Source organism: Thunnus thynnus, chromosome 24, assembly GCF_963924715.1.
Source record: "Thunnus thynnus chromosome 24, fThuThy2.1, whole genome shotgun sequence".
Lineage (NCBI taxonomy): Eukaryota > Metazoa > Chordata > Actinopteri > Scombriformes > Scombridae > Thunnus > Thunnus thynnus.
In genome coordinates, this window is record NC_089540.1 from 12,512,227 (window position 1) to 12,527,681 (window position 15,455).

The 15,455-nt window shown below is 42.6% G+C and overlaps 1 protein-coding gene across 15 annotated transcripts in view; it reads right to left on the minus strand.

Annotated features, from left to right (window-relative positions):
- pou3f3b (POU class 3 homeobox 3b) overlaps positions 1 to 15,455 on the minus strand; it is a 191,259-nt gene that overhangs the window by 90,889 nt on the left and 84,915 nt on the right. The window lies entirely within an intron of this gene.

Genomic DNA, 15,455 nt, shown 5'->3' on the forward strand with positions numbered 1-15,455 from the left:
AGCAGCCAGTCAGCTAATACTGCTGAGCTGAACCTCACAAAACAGCCACTGGGGAGAGACCCGCCTAAATCCATCAGCTTTACTAGATCAGGAAGACGTGCACGTCAATCTCTGGCCAATCTGTTAGTGTTTGTGTGTGCGTGCGTGTGTGTGTGTGTGTGTATATTTTTGGGATATAAAGTGTCAACAATGAAAGTGTGACAAACTGTGCATGTATAGGTTTGTATGTGTGTGTGTACTCATCAGCTCGAGTTGGTGTATTTGCTGCAAACAAATTAGAACATAATCGAAAGTGAAAATGTTACACATACAACTTTTTTTTTTTTCCTTCTTTGTGTGTGAATCTGTCCTCCACTGGTCACAGAGCCACAGGCTAGGAAATGGGCTTTCCTGTCATTCAGAAGGGCTAAGCTGACAGAGCATGAAGGCAACCATAAAGCCCCAAACTGCCTCCTGATACTGGCCAGCTTGGTAGCTAATCATTACACATCTTCCTTTCATCTGTTCAGCACTTTTTTACTCTTCTTTTCTCACTCTATCCACCTCCACTCCTCCGTCTCATCTCCCCCATCTCTGACCCCAGTCGTTCACCTCCCCCATGTGCATCGGTTCTCGTTTTTTTTGTGTGTGTGACAGTTTGTGTGTGTGTGTGTGTGTTTGGGGGGGGGGGGGAAATGAGAGTGTGGCTGTGAGAAAAGAAAAAGTGTGTGTGTGTGTGTGTGTGTGTGTGTGCACTCTGCAGCAGGGTTTCTGCTCTGAGAACTACCTTGTATGCCCTCTAAATCTGCTGAGCTCTCACAAAAAAGGAACTCTGCTTTCCCCCCTTCGCCTCCCCCCCTCCCCCCCTCTCCCCCAGAATCTCACACAGCGGCGAGGCGGAGTTGTACTTCGACCGTGCAACACAGCAGCTCTGAGAAGGGGAAGCACCACCTGCTGCCAGCCTCGATATGAAGAGCAGTCACCAGTTTCTCCCCAAAGTGTCACTCACAAGCAGCAGAAATGTGCCGTTTCTTTCAACTGTAACACTCTCGATTCTACCCAAAAAAAAGAGGAAAGCTTTTGAATCCCGGAGGTGACACACTCGACACTGACACACAACGGAGAGAAAAAAAAAAAAAGCTCCTTCCCTTACAATGTGCACACATTAAATCCTGAATGATCACTTCCACAACAAACCACCACCACCACCACCACCGAGCAGACAGGGCTCACTGGGCAGCAACTGAAGCATGCGTGACCCCCGCTGACCGCTGCCAAGCCACTGGGACAAACCCACAGGTAGTCGTGCATAATTCCACTTCCTGCCCTCAGTAATGGCTTCTGCTGACCTCTGGCTGCACGCCGCGACCCACCATGCCCCATCAAGCTCGCTCCCGGTCCTCGCAGCACGGCAACCCCCGAAGCTGAGTGAACAAAGGGCTGAGGAGATTGTTTTAAAACATACAATGCTCCGTTACCGCCACCTTTTCACCTGATAAAAAAATGTTAGCAGTAAAATTTTCCAAGCAAACTCTGTAATGTATTCTGATTACTTTCAGATGGGTCCCATGCAGTGTGTGTGAGTTATAGGTAAAGTATTACACATTATTTGTTTCTGCAGACATTTTTTTCACACTTGAACATGAAATTCAAGGACCTTTAAAGATGTTTAAGGCCTGGTTTAACAAAATTACATCATAGAGTCTCATCTTTCAGTCACACTTCTGTCAAGTGCGGTAAAAAAGATGACTTAAAAGTGTTTTCCTCAGGATGAGACATCTTAATTCTGATACTGATGATTTTTGAGGCTAAATTTTAATGTATAGAAACACTTATTGCTTTGAAGACCACCCAGTCCTAAAAGCATACACTTTCAAGGGCCGTGTGATCTCTTAGGTGGTGTTCAGACCAACATTAGCTCATTCATATGAATGGGGGCAGTGTGCTGATGAAGGGGGCTCCATGAATGCAGTGTTTCTGATCTTTACCTCGCAATTGTCGCGACAAACATAAAACAGTTGCTGTCGTGATAACTTTCCAGAGTCGTACAATCCTGTCTGTGAGTATTACAAACTGCTGTGTGGTGTTTTGGTGTTTGATAAGCCTTTAAATGCATTAATCTGTAGCTCCAACTCGACTTCCTGGATCGTATTTCATTGTCTCACTGGTACCAACGTAGCCTTACATTGTTTTAAATGACCAGTGTGCAGGATTTAGTGGCATCTAGTGAGGTTGCAGACTGCAACCAACTGAATACCCCTCTCTTGCCCTTCCCCTTCCAAGCATGTAGGAGAACCTACGGTGGCTGTGAAATTCAAAAAAAATGCGAAAAAGTGAAAAACGTCTTCTCGAGAGCCAGTGTTTGGTTTGTCCATTCTGGGCTACTGTAGAAACATGGTGGTGCAACATGGTGGGCTCTGAGGAAGAGGACCCGCTCCCTATGTAGATATAAAGGGCTCATTCTAAGATAACAAACACACAGTGACTCTTATTTTCAGATTATTATACAATCATTAAAACATACTTATGAAAATTATTTTCCAATTCTGCCAAGTCTGTTCTGCTAGATGTCACTAAATTCTACACACTGCACCTTTATTGCAGGGCTGTTTTCTGTTCACAGTCTGTCCCAAACTAAATAAATGACCTTCCAAACATAATTTTCACTTAAAGTTTCAAAGTTTCTTAAAAATGATTGCTAAAGTATTAAACTATTAAATCTCTTTTCATCCAATAATTCACTTTATATCAAATAAGTGAAAAGTTAAAAAAAAAAAACACATTATATTAATATGTTTTTTACAAAAAAGTGATAAAAAACTTACTTGACTCAAGGCTTTAGATGCTTTATTGTATTCTATTATATCTCATTATATTGTATCTGTGCAAGTAAAACCACTAAAAATCTAAATTGAATCAATGAGTGAGTTTCAGTATTTCAAATATATATACTGAAGTCTTTATCTTAATGTTTGAAATGTCCTGCTCTTCAAGGAGCAGCATGCCTGTGCTTCTGCATCAAACTGTATGTTTGTATATACTGTATGTTCCACTTTCTGCATTTTATGTTCATGTATGAACACACACACACACTGAGCTGCAGCTGGCTGACTGGCTGGGATGACATGTTAAGGATGTGTTAATTCACCCCTCTAAGTTTCCTTATCATGTCTGCTGCTTGGTCATTCATTAATAGTCCTGTTTTAATTAGCCATTAGTGAACACACTCCCCATGTCAGAGATATGAGATTGGTGGTGGTGGTGGTGCTGGTAGAGGGGGCGGTGGGGGGTGGGGGGGGTTGTGAATGTATCTGTGTGTGTGGAGTGGAGAGGAGTAGTAGAGTGGAGGGATTGCAGGCATACTGCAAGGAAGGTGGATGTGTAGTGTGTGTGTGTGTGTGTGTGTGTGGACAGCTCCATTCTCCCACTGTGGCGGCAGAACAATTGGCAGGGACACGCTGTTCAGTGGGGCCTCCTCCTCATTATTGGCCCACTGCTCACTTGTGAGCCGTATCATTGTACTGCAAGACAATGGCTGCCAGGGGCCCCACCCGACATGATACCCCCCCCCCACCCCAACCCCCTCTTCCAAACACACACACACACACACACACATACCAGCCCGACTATAAGCTTAACTCTCACTCCAACTCCCCTCCCTTCTTCATTTACCCGCAGCGCAATCGCCCGACTCCCCCCTCTACATCTCAACCCCGCAGTATCGCTGCACCTGATTGGCTGCGGCACGGACACCTGACGCTGGTCAGAGTCCACAGCGAGAGAACAGGGGATTAAGCCTAATTAGCATGAACAATAAAAACAAACAAACACACATTGGGGAGAGGGGTCACCAAGGCAATCCCACTGTCTCTCTTAATTAGCATTGTTTACCAAGTGACACAGTTGGTTCATGATATCCGCTACATAGCAGCACACATCTATTAGATATATCGCTCTCACAGTCATGTGCACACTGTGCTGAGACACACGAAACGTGTGTAGTGTGTTTGAACAACTTGTGAATGTGTGTGTAACCCAAATAGGAAAAAGCTGAACAAGGGCTAAGATTGTTTTTTCTTTCCTGTCTGAGATTAGTGGTGTTAATTATTGATTTAAAAGCTCCATCTGATTAAACTTTGTGTAATGTAAAATGAGTTTTGCTGCTGTGTCTAATAGACACTGTATTTGTATACTTTTGGGCTAGAACCCTTAGTTCCTATTAAAATAAATCTTAATGTTGCAGCATACAATGATATTTTAGACAAAAGTGTGCTTCCAACTTTGTTAAATATATATATAAATGCTCTCTGTGCCTTCCTAAGGAAAAGGACAGACTGACGAAAGAGATTAATGTACACTTTATTACAAAAAGAAATAAATTCATTAGTCTTATGAGTCTGTTTTGCATAATTGATCTCCGTGCCTGAGCACAGTTACAAAATGCTCCATGCTAGCCAACATGGTCTCCACAGCACACTCCAGCGTTGCAAGCAAATGGCTGTCACACACACGCCTCGACAAACTTCCCTTCTAATGATCAGATTTATGCATGACAACGATACAACTTTAGCTCCAAAAACATAAGAATATCACTCGTCTAAAGTCACTGAATGAAAGTAAAGAGTGAAGACAAAACAGGAAAGAAAGAGCGTAAGTAAAGCTATCAGAGGTAATAATAGGAATGTGTATGAATTCTACATGAATTTACTACCATAGAAATATATCAGCAGCACTTTAGGAAATGTAGGAATAATAGGAAATTACACCGGAAGATGTTGGAAGAGTCTGTAACTCTGATCTCAACTGTGTCCAGCTACTTTGGGATGAACTGGTACATCAACTGTGAGCCAGGATTCACTACTGCTCTTGTGGCTGAATGCTACCAACGGGATGAGATGTTCAAATGCGTCCACATACTTTTGGCCATGTAGTTTTTCAACTTTTTTTTTTTTTTTTTTTTTTAAGTCTGGCAAGTTCCAAAACACAAAACTTTCTCAAAACTCATAACCAAACCAAATAATACTTTGCCTCAGGGGTTAAAAGGTTTCCATTCAGCCATTTGCATGCGGCATTCACACACACACACACACACCACACTCACGCATAAAGTTCCTCTTGCACACTGATGAGCTGAATAAAAAAAAGCCTATCGATTGCCACACCACATATATAAATATTAGTGAAGAGATGATTGATGATGGGATTTTTAAATCTCTTTGGCATCGTAGAAAAATTGCATTTGCCCGCCTCTGGGGAACTCATAGCTGCAGTGGGGGTCAGTGAAAACTGGGCCAAATCAAAGTGATTAAGGACCTGCAAATCAATAACGCTTTTATATTAGATTTACTCACCCCACTCGGATCACACCGAGTCAGCAGAAAGATAGAGATAGGCAGAGGGCTGAAATGAACCCAGATCCAACTAAGCATCGGCAGATTGGGTACCGGTATAAATCTTTAGGCTCACATCAAGTAAGTCTTTGAGGCGTGATAAAATAATATAATCATCTTTGAATGGTGAGGATAAGTTGAGGACTGTCTTTTGTTTCTGCTGATCCCCTTACTCCTGTGTTTTGGTGATAAACTGAGGACAACTATTACCCAGGAGCCATCTGTGAGGCATGTTGATGGTTTACTTTAAATTTGGAGGGATGTCATTGTACAGTAGGAACGTCTGAGGAAGCTGTTTGAATGTGGAATTATGCCAGAGATAGAGCTAATCACCGAGGGCTGTCAGAGTTGGAGGGAGAATATACTGAAAACTGTAATGACAGCGATTCCGAGGGAGAATAAGAGGATGTCTTAATGCCACAGAAAAAAATGCACACTAACAAGAATCAACCCAAATTAACACATCTCACTTTTCTCTTTAAATAAACTGTTTTCATGCGACATTTTAAAGCAATATGAGATTGGAGTTCTTAAGAAATAATCCATCCAAAAACAACATGGGGATACCTCACATTTCTGTGTACATTTTTGTTTACGTGCTAGACAGTTGGTCAAATATTATATAACGTAACCACCGTTTAAACAGCATTTAAATGACTAAATTTCAATGTGTAGTAGTAGGTTCCAGCTACACATATATGTCATGCATTGATGGTTAAATGTAACCTAAACTTACTTTGAGATCTTTCAATCACTTGTAGTTAAATGTCTCGACAACTATCTGATGGACTGGCATGAACTTTGGTACAGATATCCATGGTTCCCAGAGAATTAGTACTAATAACTGTAGTGCCACCAGCAGGTCAAAGTTTTAACTTCCTGTGCAATATCTCAACATCTAGATGAATTGGCACACAATTTTGTATTCAATTCTTCCTGAGCGATGTATTCTAATGATTTTGATAATCCGACTTCTTCTCTTGCACCACCATGAAGGTGTTATCACCTGTTGATCCCTTGACTTTTCAACTAGTGCCATCATCAGGTCAAAATTTTAAATAGTCCAGGACTTTGGTTGATGACTAAACACTTGCTGAACTAATGAGATTCCTTCCAGCCTCAGCTGCACTTTGTGTTTAGTGATAACTAGCTATTTTTTGGCAGGCTAACATGCTAAACTAAGGTGGTGAACATGGTAAACATTATACCTGCTAAACATCAGCATGGAAGCATTGTAGCTGTGAGCATGTTAGCATGCTAATTTCAACATTTAGCTCAAAGCACCTCCATGCCTCTTGTTACTTAAATGCCTAGACATCCTTTGACTGGCAACAAATCCTTCAATGGAAAAAAACAAATCCATAAATCCATACACATTTTCTGATTTGTAAGTTTAAAGTTTGGTTATGTTCACCTACTACTACTAAGTTAAGAAAGGATCACGATCATAGTTAAAATAAAGCAATGTTGATTGTTGGCAGGGGAAAGTCTCTGATGTTAAAGTCAGCACATGCTATGTTGACCAAATGACCAGTTCTTTGCTTACTGGGATGTGCAGATATGTTTAGTGCGGTTAAGGTAGGTGGTAACTTCTCAGAAATCCCACTCAACCATCAGGTGTTGCTGTCAGTCCTGCAGAGTAAAAAAACCAAGAGCTTCTTGTTGCATCGACATTCAACAGTCATATAGAAATCGCAAAAAGCCTCAACATAAGACTCACAGCTGAAAACAACACGTTTGCAGCCGTTCTCCAAGTTGTCAAAAGGCATTCCATCAAATGCAAGAACTCAATAATCAATACGGACAAGGCAGGTTGAAGGAAAGTGGATATAACAAAACCACGAGTTGAAAGATTTCATCACAAAATACCTCCTGGAATGTATTGAACATGATTTTTACTTGAGGAGGAACTCCTCTCTTGCGCCACACAACCCAACTGTTGCACTTCATACGCATAGAAACAGAGGAACCCCAGAAGGTGACAGAAACAGATCCTGATCTCAGACCAGATATCAAGTCTTACAGCCTCTCTGACGGCAACACAAGCTGACACTTACAGGCTTCGGTTAAACTGAATGAAAAGAGATATACGAGGACAATGTGTGAGCTGTAAATGTGTATGTTTCACATATGCAAACAGTATTCTCTGTGAACACCAATTAGTAAATAAATAGCTTTATGGTGACAATTAGTTGAACTAGTCTTGAAATGAGCGCCTGAGCATGTGCACACACACTTGCACACGTACAATGTGCCATTGCCCCTTATCTCCATGGAGACCACATGTCCCCCCCACCCCCACCCCTCCTCCCCTGCATCCCCCACCTAACCAGTGTTTGTCTCACAGTAAATCTAAATTGGCGAGTGCAGTTAACCCCCTCACCTCCTCCTCAGCCAGCTCCTAAGTCTCTGGATCTCTGCAGCAGACGATGAGAGAGAATTACAATCAATGTGAGAAAAAAAGAAGAGCAGGGAAAGGGAGGGGAGGGGGGGGGTGTGGGGGGGGGGTAAAAGAAAAGGCAGTGGAACGTGTTAGCACACAACAGAGCCGGGGTCACGCAGAAGCCATGTGTTTTTTTTTTGTTGTTTTTTTGCGCTGAAGATGAAGAAAATAAAAGAAACTTTCATTCCGTGCGTGTGTGTTTTACAGTTTCCTTTGAGGAATGGAAGGCCATTTTGCAAAAATCTTTGATGTGATGTGGTGCAAAGGAGAGTGGATGGATATATGTGTGTTTGTATGTTGGAAAGGGGGGGGGGGGGGGGGGGGGGGGGTTATGGAGGGCTCTGAAGGAACCTCCAATCTGTTTACAGCTCTGATTGGAATTACACAATCAATTACCACCCCCTGCTGTGGCCCAAATGAGCCAGCCCAAAAGACAGGGGAATTGGTTAAATGTTATTGTTGGGAGGCCATTATCCAACAATCGGGGTGGTTAATGCAAGAAAATGACATTCATTAAAAGACTCGACGGGAGGCTCCCAGGGGCCAGGCTACAGCTGACCCTCATTCACCGCCAGGCTTTGTGGGCCCTCGTCCACTGTGGGGAGGGGAGATCATGTCAAAGGCACAAAATGCTCCTCTTTTGTCAGAGAGTGGCCCTCAGTCTCTCTTTGCAAGCATGTGTGTGTGTGTGTGTGTGTGTGTCGGTGTGTGTGTGTGTGACAGAGAGGGTCAGAGAGCCAGAGAAAATACCTGTGACTGCGAGTGTGAATGTTTTTTTGTGCTTGAGAGAATGTGTGTGAGGTGTCAGAGAGAGAGAGAAAAAAGGGATAATTACATCATTCTGTGAATTAGAGGAGTGGAAAAGGGGGGGGGGGGGGAGTGATTGAAGCCCCCCCCTCTCGCCGATGGACGCACATGTAATCCTGCAGTAATGAGGCAGCACCAGAATCATACTCCACACACACTTAGTCCTATAATGTATATCATCAACGCTGTAGCTTGGAAAAAAAAAAAATAAAATATTGCTATTCCCTTTTGCGAGTGCACTTCTAGCCGGCAACAGTGATATCATCTTTTAACGCAGACAGAGCTATCAAAAGCCAAAAGTCAAAAGTAAGTGTAGACATCAGCCCACAGAGAGAGAAAGCGAACCGGTCGCAGCATTATTTTTGATACAGAATCCCTGTGAGAGATTATTTTTGCAAACTTCCACCGACGCAAAAGGCTTTCTTTGCCTTGTTCTATTCAGAGAGTTGCGGATAGGACGTCAGGTCAGCGAGAGGAAGACTAAGACGTGGCCTTGTTATTTCTGTTCATCCTACAGGAAACATCATTTATGAGAAGAAGAAATGTGTTCCTTTATGGCAAAAAAGTCACCATGTAGCTGCTTGTACAGTATATAGAGTGAATTAATGGGACAAGAAGCTCCAGGAACTAAACTCAGGAACTTCCGTTTAGATCAGTCATGTTTGCATTTCCACTGTATCTGAAGAGCCGTGAAGATAAAGCAATGAGGTGGATTAAAAAGCGAAGGCTCGGGTTGAAATGCACAGTCATTATATTAATCATGTACTGACTGCTTGATGCTTGAATAGATGCTGGAAAGAAGCTACTCAGAGGAAGAAAAAGGAGATCTTAAACACCAGACGAGACAAGACACCTGTTTCATTTTTTAGCTTTAGCTAACAGAAAGCAGAAAAAGCAGTTCATTAAGAAAAAGCTCATTTAGCAAATGATGTTTCTGCGACTTGCTAAAAAGTCACAGAAACATCTTGTCAAATTACATAATTGACATTTAAACGTCGTTTAAACATCGCTAATAACTGAAATTTGAACAATCAGTGCCTAAATGCAGTCTGAATAACGCTGCACCCAAGTTGTAGCAGTTGCAAGACTTGTGTTTGACCAGTTGAGGATGTTTAGTGCCGCAGACTCCACCTTGAAAATTCTGCCTCAGGAGCAGGGACTTTCTAAAACCAAGAACCAGAACATGAACCAGATTCCTTTGGGTTGAGAAGCAGCTAAAGTAACAGTTCTAATAACCGAGGTGTGGATCCAAATCAAACTCAACAGACCAGGCCAGACAGTCAAAGGCAAATAAGTCCAAGGGTCAAATGAAGGCATGAAAAATTCCAGGCGAGAAGCCATTAACTTGGGCAGGTGGGCAAACAGGCACAGAAGGCTGGAACGTCTCAGCAGGAGATAGATATAGACAGTCTGGTAGAGGACTACAGCTACAGGGCAGATATATACTGTATACTGAAGGACTAATGAGATAGGCAGGTGTACAATCAGGTGACTGGGAAAAGCAGGAACAGATAGAGGATAAGTAGTGGACAGAAGGGGATTGGCAGAGTCTGAAATGACAGTAGATGTTAGCAAACCAGCACGGAGAACTAAACAGAAGATGTAGAAAGGTGCCCAGAAAAACTGTTCAGTCAAGGACCATAACATTTTCCAAAAGGGTCAATTGAGAGAAGAATGGGACGCATTCTTTTAATCATGCCATTTCCTGCAAATTATGGTCTCGCCGAGGTTTTTTGTCATCCCCGTTTGCACTAGCGACAGTCTGCAAAGCGTCACGCTATATTCCCTCTGAGATGCACACCTTGATCTTTCTTCACGTCCCATTCTGTGTTCTGAGTTTGATTTCACGTCCTTTATTATCTATGAGGCCGAGCGAGTGACATCCGATTAGCACTGATAACTGTTACAGATAACCAAGACAAGGAGGGAGCCACGGGAGTGAGGATCCCAGCAGTGTGCCCATTGAGGACTGAATCAATTTTGCGCACTCGCCAGGTCTGTGGCTTATTGAACACACAGATTGACCCTGCTAAAGACGGCTGCTACCTCAAAGCCAAACACTGACCTTTGACACTTGACCATCTGTTGGCTCCTGGGGAAAAAAAAAGACAGGAACTCGAGAATAGCGAGAATAATGTCCATTTCGGCAAGAAAACTGTATTTGCGCAGATAAAGGGATGAAATAGAAATCTAATATAGTCATTACAAAGCGATAGTTTAATGAAATTTTCTGGTTGCTACAGTTGCATGCTGTCTAGTGTGAGCCGGGCTCATCAGAGAGAGGTGAAATAATTATCACAGGCACCTGTTATGGCAAAGAACAGGTGGAGCTATAGCGTTTGTAATCTCACATCTCAACGGATATTATCGGGGATGTGTGTGGGTGTGAATGTGTACGTGCACACAAATTTCATCTTTGCGCCAGATACTGTGTGTGTGTGTGTGTGTCTTAGGTGCTGAGTTAAGCCTCTGATTGAGAAACAAGCCACAGTAGCAACATGCCTCGCTGTTTCCCCCAGCATCTGTCTTGAGCAGCATGGGGCCTCCGTGCGTATACAAGAGGGAGGGGGAGGAGGAAGCCCCGGAGAGGCGGCTTCCCTTCATCTCTGCTTCCTCTCTCTCTCTCTCTCTCTCTCTCTCTCTCTTTTCTCATTATTTGGGAGGCAACACTGGAGTTTTAAAAAAGACCCTTCTCTCGTCTCAGTATGTGTGTTTTTTTGTCTTCCATCATCCGCGTGTCAGCGCCGGGTCATATCACAACACGATGTGCTCTGCTGTGAGTTTAGCACCAGACGCGCCAGCTCCCCGCCACTTCCTTTTGCGCAGACACAATTTCTTTGAGACACACTGCGCCGCACTGTCAAAATAGTGGAGGTAGATAAGGCAGATAGTCGAACTGAGGAGCTGTCCTGAATGTTAGGAGACTCTCACAGCTACTTACCTCTTTTCCGTTGCTTGTGAAAAAGTGGAAATACAAAGCTGTACTGGAAATAAAAAAAATACATAGAGAGTGGAAGCAGAGGAAATGCACTCAAGGGGTAGAGTCCCAGTCTTACCATTTAGATTGTTTTTACTACTACTACTACTACACTGCTCTCTACAGATCTCAATATAGGTCAAAAAAAGAGTGAAGTCACATTTCATCAGCAAGATATAATGCGGTTTTACATATTCAGTTAACTGTGCAATCTACACATAAGAAAAACACCTTTGAAAGACTAATAGATGTGACGTGAGACTGCATCCGTAGTAATTTGATTCCCATTGCAATAGATATTGTCTGTCTTTAGCTGTAATGATTGGTAATAAAGGTGCAAAATGAAGTCAGCTGGCTGTGAGGCGATCAGCTCCATATGCCGGCTCTGTCGGGGTGCTATATCATCCCGTTCACCCAGTGCAGGAACTTGATGGGTTGGATGAGGAGTGCTTTTGAGTTTGGGGTTGATGATCAAGTCTGTCTCTTAAATAAACCTCCACCGGAGCAGATTTTAAAAGGAGAAAGAGGGAAAATATATAGACTTATCTAACTTAAGCTAACTCCTCATTGAAGACCTCTAGTGACAAGCTGACCCGCTCTGTAGGCTGCAAACACTTTTTCTATCCCATGTACCAAAGCTTTTTTAAATAAAATACTTCTGAATAAATATATTTCAAACAGCTAAGTTGTTGTTCCTGATATTGTTGGCTAATTTTAGTCCTGATATCCTGAGTTTCTGATCAACATTTGTCTGCGTTGACCACCATGTTGCTTCAGTTTGCTCCGCTAATCTTGCTGCAGTGTAGATAAGATCCCCTTAGAAACCACAGAGCCTTATATTAGCTTCAAAAAAGCAAAACTTTTGATTTAAAAGAATACAGTCTGACTCCAAAGAGCTTCCTGAGTGTTTACTAGTGAGGGTTGAGCAACTCTGAGTGTCCTTGAAGAGGTAGACGAGTCTATTAATAGCTGTGGATTGTGACTGTGTGTGTGTGAGCGGCTGAGTAAAGTGGCATTTTGGAGCCATTCATCCAAAGAAAGAGCTATAATCTTCAACACAACATGTTGTGTTTTACTGTATGCCAATATGAGCCGTGCTAGTCTGCCGGCCTCCACGTGGTGTACCTCGCCTTCTGTTCTCTTTGCATATCAACGCTAAGCACAAACACAATCGCTCTTAGATTTAGTCGTATCAAACAGTCGCTGCTGTTTTCTTCAGACACAGGTAAGAGACGCTGTTAGATTTCTGAATTTAAAACTAGCAAGGTGCAGCATAACTTCACTTCAGCAGGGCTCGGGCCGTATGATTAACATTATGTAACTCATGTCTGGAAATTGCAAAGTGTTTGTTGATTTACAGAAAACTTTTCTTACAATATCTGCTAAAATCTTAATGACTGGAAAAGTACTGGAAACGTTATCCTCCATATTTGTTGATGTTTATGCTTCTCTGTCGACACATCTTAAATTTCGGCGTATTCCACTGACTAACTGGACTCCAACTTTCATATAATTAGTAACACTTTTCCAAGAACTTCCAATAATGTACAGTTACACATACTTATCTTCATTTCTCTGGAATTTTTGGCAGATTATGGGATCTATCAAACAAAGTATCACCAAACTTTGCGCCAAATGTGAACAATTTTGAACTCTCACTTGTAATTCAACCAATATTCATGATCAATATTGTAACATGCGACTGTTAAATGTTTAACACGGCTAAAAGTGTAACAAGACAATCTGCATATGTTGTTGTCACCTCAAGGAAAATTCCATCGCAAATCTGGCAAGAAAACAAAAAGCTGAAATGAATCTAATAAAAATAGAATATACAAATATCAAAAACAAGCAAAATTGTTTCTTCTTTCACCCCTGACTGGGATTCAGTTAAACATTCGGTTCACACTGTTTTGTCATGTTTTGCTTATCTGATCCAAATGAATTTCTCTCCACTGTCAGGAGACAGAAAACAGTTCAAATATTTACTTTTCTTTAATATATTCCAATCAATGCACCCTCCACCATTGTGTCCTGTGAGGTGAAACTGAAATGGAGACATTAATGTAAAATTACTGCTTTAAACTCGATGTTTGATTCAATCTTTTGCAACACTACTATCAAGTACTGTAGTGTTAAAACATTAGTTATGATAACACCACTGTCTATTCTGGAAATGTTGCATGTGCAATAGAAAAAGATGAACACGACTCCAACATTGTTTCTCATTCGAATGAATCATGTTTTCGCTGAGGTTACCTGCAGATAAGTCAAAAGAATTTGACCCTGCTGGCAGAAGGATTGAGAGGCTCGTAAAATTGTCATCAACACACCGTACTCAGTGAGGAAAGCCAAGTCCAGAAGAGAGCCAAGTACACAAACATTAGTTTGGTTGTGTCAAGCGAAGGAGGCATCAAATTAACACCAGATTTATAACTAGGAGGGGAAAATCAACACCTGTTTCTACTGTTATAATTACACAAACAGATATTCATCAAAAGTGACGTTTAAGAATAAAAACAGGAATATTCCAACGCGCAAGTGAGTCAAAACGAAGCTTTCCGATCCAAGCTGTGGTTTCCTGAAAGGCAACTATTTTGGCTAACTGACTATTATGTAGCACTTTCTTATAGCAAAGCCGGGCCTATATAAAGCAGCGATAAGACGCCGACTGTGGTGCTTCCAAGCGAGTCATCTCCGGCAGCCAGCCTAGCTATCATTATCTGTTAAAGAGCCTTCGTCCCTATGGATCATCATTACGAGGCGCATTAGAAAATACTTTGATTAAACTCCCCTAATCCAGCACAGACAGCTGCAGTCCATTCACAGCTGCCTAATCTCCCCGCCACTAAATACCACCGAGACAATGGGCAACAAATGACAACTTACGTGAGGAGGGGAGAGGCAGAAATAAAGGAGGGAGAAAACAAAGAAAAAGAGGGGAGAGAAAAGGAGGGAGGGGAGAGCTTGATTCCTCTATCAAAGGCGAGCGGTAAACAGTGCTGATGGCAAGCCGTATCATGCCAGGAGATGGCTGATGCTTTCTGTGAAATGAAAGGGGATACAGAGAAAGACAGAGGGAATGTGAGGTACAGGGTAAAGAGTTTAGGGGAAGGGACTTGGGAGGAGGGAGAGATGACTGAGCTGGAGCATGTGAGGAAGAAAAAGGGAGGTTGGAAAGAGAGAGAGAGAGAGAGAGAGAGAGAGAGAGAGAGTGACGTGAGAGGAGAGGAGGTGGGAGGGCGGAAGGAGCGGAGAAGGATGATGGAGTCGCGTCTCCCCTCGGCTGGCAGATGAAATGTTGCACATGGAGGAGAGATCTCTTTCACCGACAACTACAAACAAGGCGAGGGTGTTGATGGGAGCTGCCGCAATCAAGATGAGAGGAGAGAACGAGAGTACAGAGAGAAAGAGAGAAAAATGAAACTACTCCTCAATGGTACAAATCACCGCGGGGAGGTTATCAGGGCCGTCGGCAATCACTATAATGACAACATGGTGTGACATGATAGTTACAGCACTCAAAGAAAATCATTCGCCCGGGCTGGGGAAGAGATAGGCAGGCGGGCAGCTTCATAAATACTGGTCTGGCTGGGAGAGTGAGAGTATATGTGTGTGTGTGTGTTCAGGTGCGTGTGTGTGTTTTTAGTGGAGTATTTAAGATGATGGGTGTGTTGGCTGTGTGGCTGCAGATCAGCGGAGGATGAAAGGTGGGTGAGTGTGTTGTGATTGTGTGGGACGTGTTGATCAGCGAGTTTGTGGGACGATAAAGACTCGTTCGTTTTGGATGTTTGTTCGTCTTTATGCACAAATTGGAAGGCAACTTTTGACCGCAAACAAAGCCACCTACACTATATGT